The sequence below is a fragment of the Varroa destructor genome, unplaced genomic scaffold, assembly GCF_002443255.2.
Source record: "Varroa destructor unplaced genomic scaffold, Vdes_3.0 BEIS01000006.1, whole genome shotgun sequence".
Classification (NCBI taxonomy): Eukaryota; Metazoa; Arthropoda; class Arachnida; order Mesostigmata; family Varroidae; genus Varroa; species Varroa destructor.
The window spans coordinates 132985-146332 of NW_019211459.1; the positions used below are offsets into that span (position 1 = coordinate 132985).

Genomic DNA, 13348 nt, shown 5'->3' on the forward strand with positions numbered 1-13348 from the left:
AAGTAGTAAGTTATAAATCTTTTTTGTTTCTATACATCCACTACGTAGCAGTCTCTAAAAGTCTGCAAGTCGTTGTCATGTGGGAGGAACTATTTATACGCAATATAAAGACGAGACCGTAATGATACTCACTTTGATCGAGAATTATTATTATACAACGAGTTGGTATCGTGGATGCAAGATTTGAAGTGGTCTGAACAGAGGTAGGACGTTGTCATGTACTCCTTATATACCATAGGGATTTTGAACACCTATCGGAGTTCCTGTTGCTCTTGCATTTATAGATGTAAGTAGATAGCATTAATTTTGTTGTTACCATCCATTAGTGACGTCGTCCCGTAAGATATTACATAAATACGGAGACTAACCGGTCAATACTTTCAAAAGTCATACTTACGTTTCAAAAAAAGAATGTTACAGGTCTAGGCTTCGAGTAAGTTCAATAACCGAGTATTCGTGTGATCGGATCAAAGCATCTCTAGCTCATTGTAAACAAAGATTGCTTAGTCACTTCTTTCCAGGCTTCACAGCGATCGAGCAAAAAATTGTTTCTTGTCATATTGGCCATTCACTTGCAAAATTATGCAAGAGACTTTATCTTTTGATTGATTATTAGAGTTTCTTATCTATTATCGTTCGTACTGTCAAACCGTTAGTACAGGGCATTTGCGTATTAGTAAATTCGGACAAGTTTTGTCAATGAAAACATATTCCGTGAAACTGTTTCCACAGTTTCTCTAATTTAGAGCCTAAAAATCTCACAAGTCATTTATTTAACTTACAGGTTATTCCCTCCCCTCCTCATCGACTTCATAATCGTATCATTATATTAATCATAATCCTAAGCAAAGCAGTATTAGTACCTATAGGGTCGCTGAAAGCAAGCTGACATACGTCAAAAACAAAGAATCCAGTTGATTCAAGATTTAGTTTGACAGCGGGCCATAGGTCTCGAAAATGATAAGATCCAAAAGGTGCAAATAGCTTTAAAAAGTCTAAAATTTCAAACCATTACAGCTAATTAGGGCATCGTAAGCCAAATTTCGCGATCGCAAGAAATAGGGTTTTGGGCCATTTTGCACTGGAACCCTTCCAGTTCAGTTTTTAGTAAATAAAATCTCCCTCGTACTTTCCTGAAGCCGTTTGGCGGCTGGAGGCTACGCAGACCGTCGATTTAGGGCAGTCGAATTCATAATTTCGATAGAAGTTCGTCGCCTGCAAAGACGGAAAAAAAAAAATAGCTAACTCATATTATATAGTGCACGAAGCAGTTGCCCCCCTCTTCTATGAAAAATGTAGGGTTGCATTCTAGAAAATACTGGCTTTTTTTCCGGTAACAACAATAGCGAAGGAATGCATTCCGGCTATGCAGAACAGCACCTCAAAATATTTCTTAATTTAGCTTGAACACCCCTGTAAACCTTGAGATTCTAGAGCCAGTGCCTGTCAATACGAATATTGGAAAATTTACGGCTGCCTCCTTGTTGCAGACATTAGAGCTCCATAATAAACACCAAGCAGTTGACGAAGACAACCTTACAATAAATAGTGGACTATTCTCGAGCAATGAACATACCATTGCCCGATTGTTCGATTACCATTGTACCATTGTTCGATTCTTAGTTAAATCATGTTGCTCTGTTTTCGAATTTCTTTTTCATACAGAGAAGACTTTTTATAGTGATTGACCACACGTTATAGCCTTCGACGGCACTATAGGGGACGGGACGAATGGACGCAAAGCATTACGAAGGTAACAAAAACACTCCTATTGTACGTTGAATATCCGCTCGAGATTTAACAGGCTTACTTTATCATGTGTGTATATGCAATAACGGAGTGGTAATTAGTCCCTGTCTACGATTTGGTAGCTTGTGCGCTTCTTGCTCCTGTATTCGTTTTAGATATGACGGCTTCCAATGTTCTGATTCCATCAAGCTTGAAAATCTTAGAGTTTAAGCTTTTGAAGCCCTAGAGATTTTCATTGCGTCGATTGACAGGTCACAGATATGAATGAAAATAAGCATATATGTATATATATATATATATATATAGGAATGCTAGGTGCATAGTTTGAAGTAAATGAGCGCGTGTCTTAGTACAACAGAAGACCCGGAAATTACAGCTGATTGAACACAGTAACTCGAATGTAGATGACTGATCTTCTATTTTTGCGGATGTATTTCCAGGTATCTCAAGCGCGCAACAAATATCGACTGCGGAACTTTTCAACCCATCATAGAAACGCCACAGCTATTTGCAATAGTAATAAATATTACCAATCATACAGACGCCCTTAATAGATAGATAATATAGCTACTCTATAGTACCTCTGTGTTTCGAATTTTACGTTCGGTATCGCTCCTAGGCATTCCATTATACAGCTGGCTCTTAGCATGCTCGGATTCGAATCCAGACCACAACCTGTCCCTAGGATTAGTAAGCAAATACACTACCCAATAAGCTATTCTACTACACATACTGACGGTATCGATACTTCGCAATCGGTATAGACGCTTACTTGCACTCACTGCTACGGAACTATCGCTAGCGAAACTATAGCGTTTGGACTAGGTCAACAGTCATTATATGCAATTGTAGAAAAGTAAGCAATTCGCCTTCTTTCTAAAGGGGGAATAATAGTGTTAACAAGCTTCAACGGTGCGTGCAAGCTGGGGCAAGCTCTCTTGTGACCCCTTCGAGGCAACTCACAGAGAATAAAAGTAATGTAAATATTGCAACGCGCGTAGATAATCCGTCAAAACGGGGCGTTGTTATTTGTCATAGCTGCGTAAAGTGTCTCACGACATCAAACTTTACACGTAGAAACTCAGATTCCGCTGACCAAAGCGCACGTTCGTGCTAAATGTTTGGAATTGGTATTTAAGCGATTGAGTCTTACTGCCTGAGATGGTCGGCTTCTTCCAGCACAAAACGAGCGTTATGTCCACGTTCGATTTCGAACCTTCTCACATGTCCCTATGTTTAGTAAACAAATATGATCCCACATAAGCATGATAGAGACTCATGTCTACATTGATCCGGCGTGCTCTAATCTGGCGTTGCTTCATTTTTCTACCTTCGATGTTGAGCGAGTGGGGTGACTGTCCAAGGACCATGGATGAAGTTAAGTTTTTGTTAAGTATCCATGAGTATTACGCAACGTACTGTCGAAACTTATTTTGCTCAGATTTCTTTCCCTTAGGTTCAGAACATTGGTGAGTTCTCGTGGGTTCTGCAAATGGCGATGCGGTCTGCTCTACTTCATTTACAAGATTCGTAGATTTTAACTGGCACGGAATTAGTCTTGACTTCTTCACAGGTAAATAACCGGGTGACAATTCTAAGTTAATTTATATAACAGTAAGAGAACAGCACCTAAAAAACCACTCACTCAAGCGATAGTATATATGATTGCTTTCGAAACTGCCTGACGCCGACCATTTTGAAGTATGTAATTCATTTGCTGTAGTAGTTGAGGCATCTGAGAGAAGTTCCTACAAGGCTGTGAAAGTCTCCATTACGTCTGAGCAGTCGTAACAAGGATAACTTCATACACATCACATGGCTGATTTCTGATTGGCCCGTTGATTATACTTGACCTTTGCTATTGAAACGACGTTAACTTTTAAAAAACAAAGTAATTGTATCCACTGAGATCGGTGACACTCAGCCCTTAGGTAAGTTGTTCCGTTTCATACACGACCATCAAAATCACAGAGGGCGATACTAGACGTCTTTCTGACGAAGCTTTGTCATCAGCAGTGTACGTTGTACAGAATCACCAGTCTGACACCGTCGCTGACGATTCATATCCGTAGTGCAGCTCGAGCACTACATGACAATGGCAAATAACCTCTACTATGGAGCCTATAGTTCTCTTAATCGACAATATTCATTTCACGCTGAAATCAATTCCAGCGGCTCTTCGAGTTACTCTTGAGAGAACCACTTGTAAAAAATATCAAAGGCGAGTTCTGTCATTAGATTCCAGCTAATAGTTCAGTGTTGAATTCTAGAGTAATTTCGTAGTCCTCTAATTTTTCCCTGCTGATAGCCATGTTAGCGCTTGCTTTCGATACCCTCAACTGTATATCCATTGCTGGAAACAGTTACTAGACTTCTTTTCCGGGTGAACATCACATTTCTGAGGAAACGCATGGCTCAAACGGTACATAAGGAACGAGGAAACTGTTGATTTGAACCTTATAAACCAGTCGTTAGCCGACGCGATCAGGTAAGGTCTAGTAATGATTCCTATATAAGGATGACTGTTTAGCTTCTCCCTTTAAGCCTCTGACCACAGTTGCCGCGAAACGAATGTTTCAGTTCTAGTCTCAAAGTTATCCGCTATCTTCAATTGGCCTACCGAAAGGTCGAAATTATCTTCATTCTGGGTTAATAAAACCCAGATCACAAATTATATCTATGCTAGTTTACTTATGTGTCTAGGTCTACTCATCTCAATATAGGCAGGTTTCCCCAGGCCCTATGAGCTCTTAGCCAGATTTTTTAGAAATTCAGCGGCATGAATAAGTCCAACCGTTGGAACTCAGCCTTACATTCAGCACATATGAGATGGGCTTTGCCCTGGTGATATCTAACTTATACGTAAAAGTGTTATTCAAGCCCTCTTCAAAAGGAAAGAAAGACTCATGTCACTGTTGCTTGCAGTTGTTCAACTCTGCATAATAAACTATTAAAATTTCGCCATGTGTTATACACGGCGTTTTCGGGTGCGCTGAGCTCCATTTAAATAAGATTATAAGAGATCCAAAAATAAAGGATTGGCCATTTTTAATCTTGCCTATACAAACCGTTCCGCTACCTTTCCTAAAACACCCCTAATGGGTTCTACGTTAGACATTAGATGATGGACTATGCTTGAGAAGATTCCAACAGCTTTTTATTGCATTGGATTGAAAGTGTTTTCCGCCTTAGTAAGAGCAGCTTAGATCCGAGTCTTCTCGTAGGAAAAAGAATCTTGAGAGGAGACTGCTTTTGATAGTACGAATTTACAATGCATTTTCGTGCTACATAGTCAACGTCGAGCTTCAGTTTGTACTTTAAAGGCACTTACTCTAATTATTGCAAAAAAAACAGTGCAACAGTTGCAGGAAGCCTCTCTCATTATTATCATTAACACTTAAGGCAATTTACACTTAAGAGATCCATGTGTAACTTATACCAACTGGAATGTGGCCTTTGACGAAGGTCCTCATAAAGAAGGTAAAGGATATTCAATATGGCAATTAGACTGTACCTGAGCCTTTATGCACATCTATGACTTCACACGGGCTAGCTGATCTTTGATGGACAACTCACCACTTGCGCATATTGCTTCAGCAAAGCTATTAAATATTGTTCATGAATTTCCTTAACTATAGAAACATGTTGTATAATGGATAATTGGATACAAGGGATTGCTGATCCTAACTGAAAATAGCTAAGCTGTATGAAATTAACAGATGAAGGTGTAATCTATAGGTACCACCATTAGCTCTGCGTTATTAACTGTGCAGTACCTGCATCCGTTTTTTGTTTTATGCCAGCTCCGATTTGTACAGTTAAGGTGTTTGACCTTTAACCTTCGGTGTATTTCCAGCTAGGACTAATTTTTCGGAAGTTGAAACGTTTCGTGCAAATCAGCCAATCTGAGCATGCAGGCACACAATTGCTGGATTATCGTTTTTGGTCGGATCATAACTAATAGCGTACCTAACCATACCGTCCGTACTCCTTAGATTTATCTAGTCTTCAGACGGATTGTCGGAAATTCTACTAAGTGTGATATTTTAACCACGTAATCATAATCCCACTCCTAGTAGTTATTTCATTAATGTTTCGATGGACCTCCATCAGAACCCAGTAATATAACGACTAAGCCAAGATGCAAGTCCCTAGGGATGGTAGAGGCGGACGCAAATTGCGAATGACCCGATCGCAGTTATTTAGTAAATTTTACTAACAAATAAAAATAACCTGGGCTGCCTTCCGTAATCGTTGGGAAACCTCGAACTTGGAATTTTCTCTATTGAACCTTGAAAGAGTACTTCGCAGTTCGTGCCATCCTAGAAGTATCTCTCGATAGCGCGTGGCCAACCTCGTTGAGGCTCAGGTCAAATAGTTATGACATGCGTATATCATAGTGCTAGCTCACTTTTCTTGCCTCGGCATAAACCACTCTTCAAAATCATTACCAGTGCACCATAATTACGATACAATCGGCGTTCCCCCTATGAGCATTGCTACTACCCTAAACTTCGATCAGTAACTTGCTCGAGGCGCTCTGTAAGCTGTTACAACAATCCCTTAGGGACGTTACCTGTACCGTGCATATTAAGGATATTACAATTCTATCTCGTGATATTGTACGTAAACTAGAAGAGATGCGCATTCACTTTAATCACTGTATAAAACTGAGCACTGGGGGGTAAATCGGCTCGTTTTCTATATAAAATTCCAGCAGCGGATACGAGATCACAATGATTCGAGTGAACTTCATCGATTGCTACCGTTTCAGCTGAATGTATCCCGTCGCTATCAACATATCAATAGCACTACTAAACCATTAAGCAATACACAGAGTCAAATCTTGAGTTAGGCCGTACCTCGTATCTTACCCAAACTAAGAAAACACAGTAGTACCAAGGCATCCTTACTCTAATAGGCGAAGCTCTTCCAACGCTAAACGAGACCCGTAGAACGACCCTAAGTGACTCCTGATATCTCACAGATATTGGGAATGGCTGACGGTGTGATTCCTTCGTTTGATTAGCCTGCTGCCATGAACGAGATCCAATAAGCCTCAAGATGGAATTACTACAGCAAGTGTTTTTATTGACCTTTTTTTTATCCTGACCCATTTTATTGATCCTGTAATACTTTTTACGCCTGTCTTGACTGTAAACCCGTACGCCATAGCTAGCAGCAGTTTAGGCAATAGTTTTAGAATTGGACAAAGATTTTCTATGTTGTACATTTAGAGCACGCATGTGACTCCTTTCTCGTCTACGATTCTATCCTATAGAGCCAGCTTTTATTGCCTACTACTGCTTCCTATCTTATCTTCTATTCTAAGAAGGGTTTATTGATTTGTACATGGCGACCACTAAGTTTCGCCGTGCACGGACCCATGTTATGGTTGCCGATCTTTGTTTTATTTTCCACGTCCAACAGTTTTGATAGATCAAATTCCTCTTTGTTCGGCTTGCTTCGGAAACGTAACCCCGTAACGATTTAGTATCTTTTTTCTTGCTGTTTCTGGAAGTTATTGTTATCGACGACTAACGACAATCTTATCTTTGAATCCGTCTCGGCCATGCAACTCTCCAACTGGGAGTACATGGACCGCCGCCGTCGCAGTTCAGCTGGCCCTTAAGTGAGCAGCAGTCGGGCGCTCTATCAGCTGCTGTCGCTTGCGGTCGTTGTCAATGTCTATTACTTTTATACTGTTAATTGCATCTGCATAGGGAAATCGTATATCAGCAGCAGAAACCTATTGCTGCGCTTTATTTCGGGATAATGGATGCGGGCTTGCTTGGGCTGATGACCCAGGCATCGATAAATGGGCGAATAAATACGTGATACAATTGCGCTTGCCGTTTCGGTGCTCGATTAGGTACGTGCTAGGCCTTATACAGCAGCGCCATGCCCCGTAAGCTAGGCAATAAAGTTAAGCATTATTTCATAGTACGTGTGTGCGGTGCCTTTGCTGGAGTTCTCTAATCATTCTGCTTGCGACTCCTTGCTAAGTCATAGAGCCTAGCTTACCTATAGAATAGATTGTACAAAACTTCGGTTTTCGTCACTGTAAACCACCTATGAAGATTCCTGCCATTTAAATCCCAAATTGTTGGACAGTAAATCAAATGCACAAATGAAGTCCTACAACCAAACGAGATTTATGCGCCCAATATTGCGCAACAAATCAAGAAAATGCCGCAAAACAAGGAAACAAGAGCCTCCTAACAGACCTTTGAATCGAGCGTTCAGTGGAACGTTATATTGTATTAAGCGTTACACAATAGAACGAGTTACGGAATTTCATCATTTACGAGAGAAGCCCTTTGAGGCGCCTAAGCAGATCTGTCATAATCTATGTACAGGCAAGTTGCAAAACTATAACAGCGTCGTATGACATCTGTAAATTTTGTTGTCACAGTCACACGTTCTATGGTAAGTATAGAGGCAGAAAATTGTCTTCAGTCTTGTGAAGCCCAAAAAAAATTATATACGGCTCGAAATTTAGAGTCGCAGGGAGCCGCCGGTTATCAGCGGGGATATCAGAGTATAGTCTACTTGTATATTAAGCGTTTCGCGTTCTGCGTCCGGTGCTGGCATCGAACATTGTTTCCGATGGCTGGCTCCCGTCACGAAATAAAACGTGTTTACGCTTGCTTCTGAACTTAGGTCACCACGTGTGACTAAGTTTACAGGGCAGACACGCTACCGCTCATCTATCGATGGGCGGGTACGTATCAACGGTGAACAAAGTCATGAACAGGTAAATAGCATTACGACTTTACGGCACCTACAAACGCACATTAGCTAGCGTTGTCGGCACAAGCCTATCGATCGATCTCTTACCTCATTGAGGTAGATGGATGGTAGCGGTCATCAATGATGATGCTGATGATGCTGGTTGTGGAGAGCGTAATGTGTTCGATGCCATTTGTGCGGCGGCCGATAATAGTAAGTGAAAAATAGTTGTTTTGTGTATGAATTCTTGGTTTTGCAATACCCCGGGGTGACGTCGTATTTTATGTGTTCGTTGTCATGCGATCGTTTGCTCATTCCCGCGTCATCATGTACGCAGCGTCTTCTTCTGATAGACACAAGCGACCGACTGGCTCGCTCGATCGCTGTATCTGGGCTACTCCTGTTGTTGTTGGCCGTATTGCTTAACCGTATCGCAGCAGCTTCTTGGAGCCGCCATCCGGGTTTGCGGCGCACGGCGATAGGCGTAGAATAATGGTCCAATTGGAATGACAAGCAGCTTGAGTTGGCTGCTGTTGCCAACGAAATGGGGTCGCCGTCAGGGTTGGATGTCCGGTTCTTGGTTCCTTGGTGTTGGGTCGACTATAAGCCGTTGCCAATGCTGCCTGCTGCTGATGGTGTTCAAGGCTTTGCTACTCAGCGCCGTTGCTCCGCAGCAGCGGCCAACGCCAAGCGCTCAACATCATCATCACCATCACCGTCATTCTCCGTAGCAGCAAACGGCTGTAGTTCGTGTGGCTTCGGTAGTTGTAGGCAGCAGCTCGCAGCGCTTAAGGGAGCAGGAGGCCACAACGCCACCATAGTCAACCCGACGACGATGACGACCCTCTGTTCTTTTGGTCGGTCGTTCGGTCGTCGTTCTGTCGGTCGGTCGGTCGGTCGGTCGGTCGCCCACCCGCTTGCTCGCTCTGTCGCCGCCATACAACAGCAACGCCAAGTCGAGCAACCAGCCGGCCAAGTGAGTGAGTGAGTGACTGACTGACTGACTGACTGAGCGAGCGAGCCTCTTGCTTTCCATAGGAAGCCGCGACAACAACCCACAACAGTGACTACAACAACAACAACTGCGCCATAGGAAGCCAAAGCTAGTCAGGCTGCTGTTGGCCAGCAGCAACATGCTACTAGCAGTAGTCCAAAGTGGCGTAGCTGCTGGTGCCGAGCACTCGGCTGCATGCGGCGTTGTGGTGTGTGGGTCTCGTACGTATGGCTGGCCGGCCGGCCGGCCGGCCGGCTGGCTGGCTGGCTGGCTGGCTAGACAGACAGACAGCCAGCTAGCAAGCAGGCTGGCTGACTGCTGCCGCCGCTATTGCCTGCTGGATGACTCTGCGCGCGCGTTGTGGCGTCTGTGTGCATGCCTGTTTGTGAGTGTAGGAGCGGCGTCTGGCTGCTGCCGCCTGAATGCCGGCCGGCCGGCCGGCCGACCGCGCCAACGACAAGAGAGAGAACGAGTGGCAGCGAGCCGGTGCTAGCCGAGCAACAGCGGCAGCAGTAGCAACACAGCCAGGGACATCAACGATGTCGGATATTCGGCATCGGTTACCATGACAACCGATGCCAAATACGTTGGCAGGGGCGCTTGTTTGATGTTATCCACAGCTGAGCCCCGGTGATTGCTATGGACCGACTGAGTGCCCTGCTGCTGGCGCCGCAGCCTGCCTGGCTGTTTGTAATAGTGCCCTGCGCGACCAGCGCTCGTATATGTGTCGATCGTGTTCAGTCTATCTGCGTCCGTTCCTATCTGTGTGCATTGCCTGGGCCCATAGTAGCGTGCGAGTGAACGAGTGAGCGCCAGCAGCAGCCGCCGCCGAGACAGCAAACGTCGCGAATAAACGAACGAGGAGCCATGAGTACTCGCCCTGGCGGCCCTGGCAGCAACCCCGGTAGTAATGGTAGTCGTAGTTCGGGAGAAGTAGCAATAATGTTTGCTGCCTTCTAGCACATACATATACATGCATGATGATGTTGCTTCTGGTGATGATGCTGATGCTGATGATGGCGGCGAACTAACTGCGGCCGCTGCGACTCCTGCACCACCACGACCACAGAGTCATGCTGACGACGACGACGAGGGCAACAACTTCAACGGCTACGATAGTTCTAGTGGCACCTGCAACAACAACAACAACAACAATAATAAAAATAACCATGACACAACAATCATCATCGTAATACCAGTGATTGCTACATCGGCATCGCTGTTTTAGCAAAACACGACACAATAACGTCAGGACGATGGGAGGCCCATCGTCACAGGAGAATAAAGGAAGATAGGAGTGAGGTACGAATGATCTGAATATATATGTATATATAATGCATCTCAACTAGGTATGAGTTGAAATTTGTCGACCGACTGTGCCAAGCTGCGTGGTGCGCGCTGTTCAACAGTGGCGAGTCGTGACGAGATGCGAGAAGCGAGCCATCTACACGCTTTTAGTAGCCACGGCCTCTCTTCTTGGCTTCCTCAAAGAATCTTCGGCTGTTCTTCGCATTGATAGCCTTGCCGTTTGCGGACAGCGGCGATTACCTTTACAGCTAATATGGTATATAGAGAAGGATTACCAGATCTGTGATTAAAATGAACCCGCAGATTGTCACGGCGCCATCGAACGACGTCAATCATTCTTCATTGCGTATCATCCTCTAATATTCGTTACTTCTATCCACTGATCCTCGATCCGCAACCTGAATGCCAATATCAGCAATACCCTATGGCCACCTAATCCACATTTCTGAACGTCTATCGGTTTGACTGTCAGACGACCCGCTTTTCTTGGACCTAAAACATCAGAGAATTTCTTTTGGGTTTCGGATTTCGAAGCAGGTCGAATGTCTTTCCACGCGACCACAGATCTTCGCCTGTATCGAGAAACTCCTCGAGAATTAAATATTCGTATAACGCAACCAGAATTCGAAGTCATTCCCAGAACCCTTTCGCAAAGCTAAGCAAAATAATGAATAAAGCACCTATTACAATGGATGCTGTAAAAATAGGTTGTGTAATTATACCCTCGTCGGCTGTAACTGATATATGCAAAACGGCGTTACACAACATCTTGCTCAATACCTACGTGGAGGCACCTTTTCTTGTAACCTCTGTCACGACATCGAGTGACACGTACTACATAAACGAAGGGAGTTTTTGATATGTATTACTATTACACGCGAGGACCTGTCCATCTAAGTCACCATACGTGACAAGATACAGATACGTTTATTTATCTTATTAGCCCATCAGCTAATCGAAGAACATCTATGTCCTTTATTCCGCTATTCAACAAGTACAACCTAAAGGATTAGTTATGCCCAAAGATTTTTCTTTTTCGCAAGGAAATGTCTTTCCTCCATTTTGCAATAACTCTTACAAAGCGAAAGAGTTTGCGACAACTCACTACGAAACTACTTCGTCATAGAGAAAAAAAAAAGAGCTTCTCCAACGTTACTGTTTCTCCAGTGAGAAAACGAAGTCGCTGATAGTTATTTACGCGGCCAGTATAAAATAATGCATTTCAACTTTTGGCCTGATGAGCGAGTAAGATTAGCGCTTTCATTACTGTCGTTTTTTACAGCTGTTTCTACTGTGGAAGCAAATATGTGTTCTCTTCCATTGCCTCGCACCTTAGACTGATGGACGTTGCCATGACGACGATGACGATGGTGACTGGGCGTTACCCCCTTAGCTTACAGCAGTTATCACGAATACTACTATTATTTCTACCCATTTATCTAGAGCCTCCTGACTGCGATGGCGGTGGCGTCGCTAACGGTGTTCATGGACGCCATAGGCCGACTACATCAAACAACTACACGTAGAACAAATGTCATCCGACATCTGTAGCGATACAGCACGCGCACATAAAGCCATTTGTCAGTCGGATAGTTTGTTTGATTTGCGTCAGCGAATCACCTTGGCTCACTTCCAAGCCCGTTTTAGTCGCAAAATCTCAGATACGCACTCACATACATTTATATTAGGGTATCAGAGCTTAAGCAGATTTATATATTATGAGAAAAATTCACCATGTTCGGTCGGAAAATAGGTACAACAACATCGGTACACGAAGGTAAATCAGTAACAATACAACAGGCAGTACGGATAACGACGATTCACTGGTCGTAATCTCCCTCTCTCTCTCTCTCTCTCTCTCTCTCTCTCTCTCATTCTCTCTCTCTCTAGCTTGTGTTTAGATTGTTACAACGTGTACTTGTCCTTATCAGAGCCTGTAGTCTCGGTCTTTGACACGAAAATAGCTCTTCTATTATTAAGAACCGTACTCGGTTTAGTTATTCGGCTATAATGAGATGCTCGTATAACTTATCGGTTAACAATTATCTAATGATTGATTGATTATAAGATGGCGACTTGTTGGGACAGTTAGAAGTCAATGTTTGATTCACTAGGAAGTTCCTTATATCGATAGCGTGAAGTAATTCGCTAAAATTACCATTTTAGGATCTGAATTCATCAATTAAAAGGCGAAGATCTGTATACGTGTCTTGTTTCTGATAGCAAATCGGTTAACCCCGCTACTGTTGCCTCATGAAGTAGCTGCAAATATTGACTGGTAAGAAAAATAATAATGTGGTCACGCTGATAGGTAGTAATGCGGCGTTTGCTGAGTCGCTTTCCGGGTTGGCCCCATATCCTGTCTTCTCGAGACGATCGCCGTATAACGATAGGTAGGTAGGCACGCAAACAAGTAAGCGAAAGATTGCTCCTTTCTTGTTCCACCACCTTACCACCACTAGTATCGTCATTCATCTGATTTGACATGTTTTTTGCCGTATGTGAATGTGATGGGTATCTATCCTTTCGCTGCTAAGTTAATTTCCCTCGTTCCGTTCATTCCTC

At 43.5% G+C, this 13348-nt stretch overlaps 2 long non-coding RNA genes across 2 annotated transcripts in view; one reads left to right on the forward strand and one right to left on the reverse strand.

The window, feature by feature from the left end:
• The window catches only part of LOC147754698 (uncharacterized), a 53337-nt gene extending 50629 nt beyond the window's left edge, over nt 1-2708 (forward strand). The window contains exons 2-3 of the long non-coding RNA XR_015316148.1: nt 1666-1753; nt 2190-2708. This is a non-coding gene — a long non-coding RNA (uncharacterized LOC147754698). The remainder of the gene's footprint in view (nt 1-1665; nt 1754-2189) is intronic.
• On the reverse strand, nt 94-12951 carry LOC147754700 (uncharacterized). The gene is made up of 3 exons (XR_015316147.1): nt 12115-12951; nt 8590-10606; nt 94-1215 (listed from the first exon to the last, which is right to left on the reverse strand). It is a non-coding gene; the product is annotated as an uncharacterized LOC147754700 (long non-coding RNA).
• Between the last annotated feature and the right edge of the window lie 397 nt (nt 12952-13348).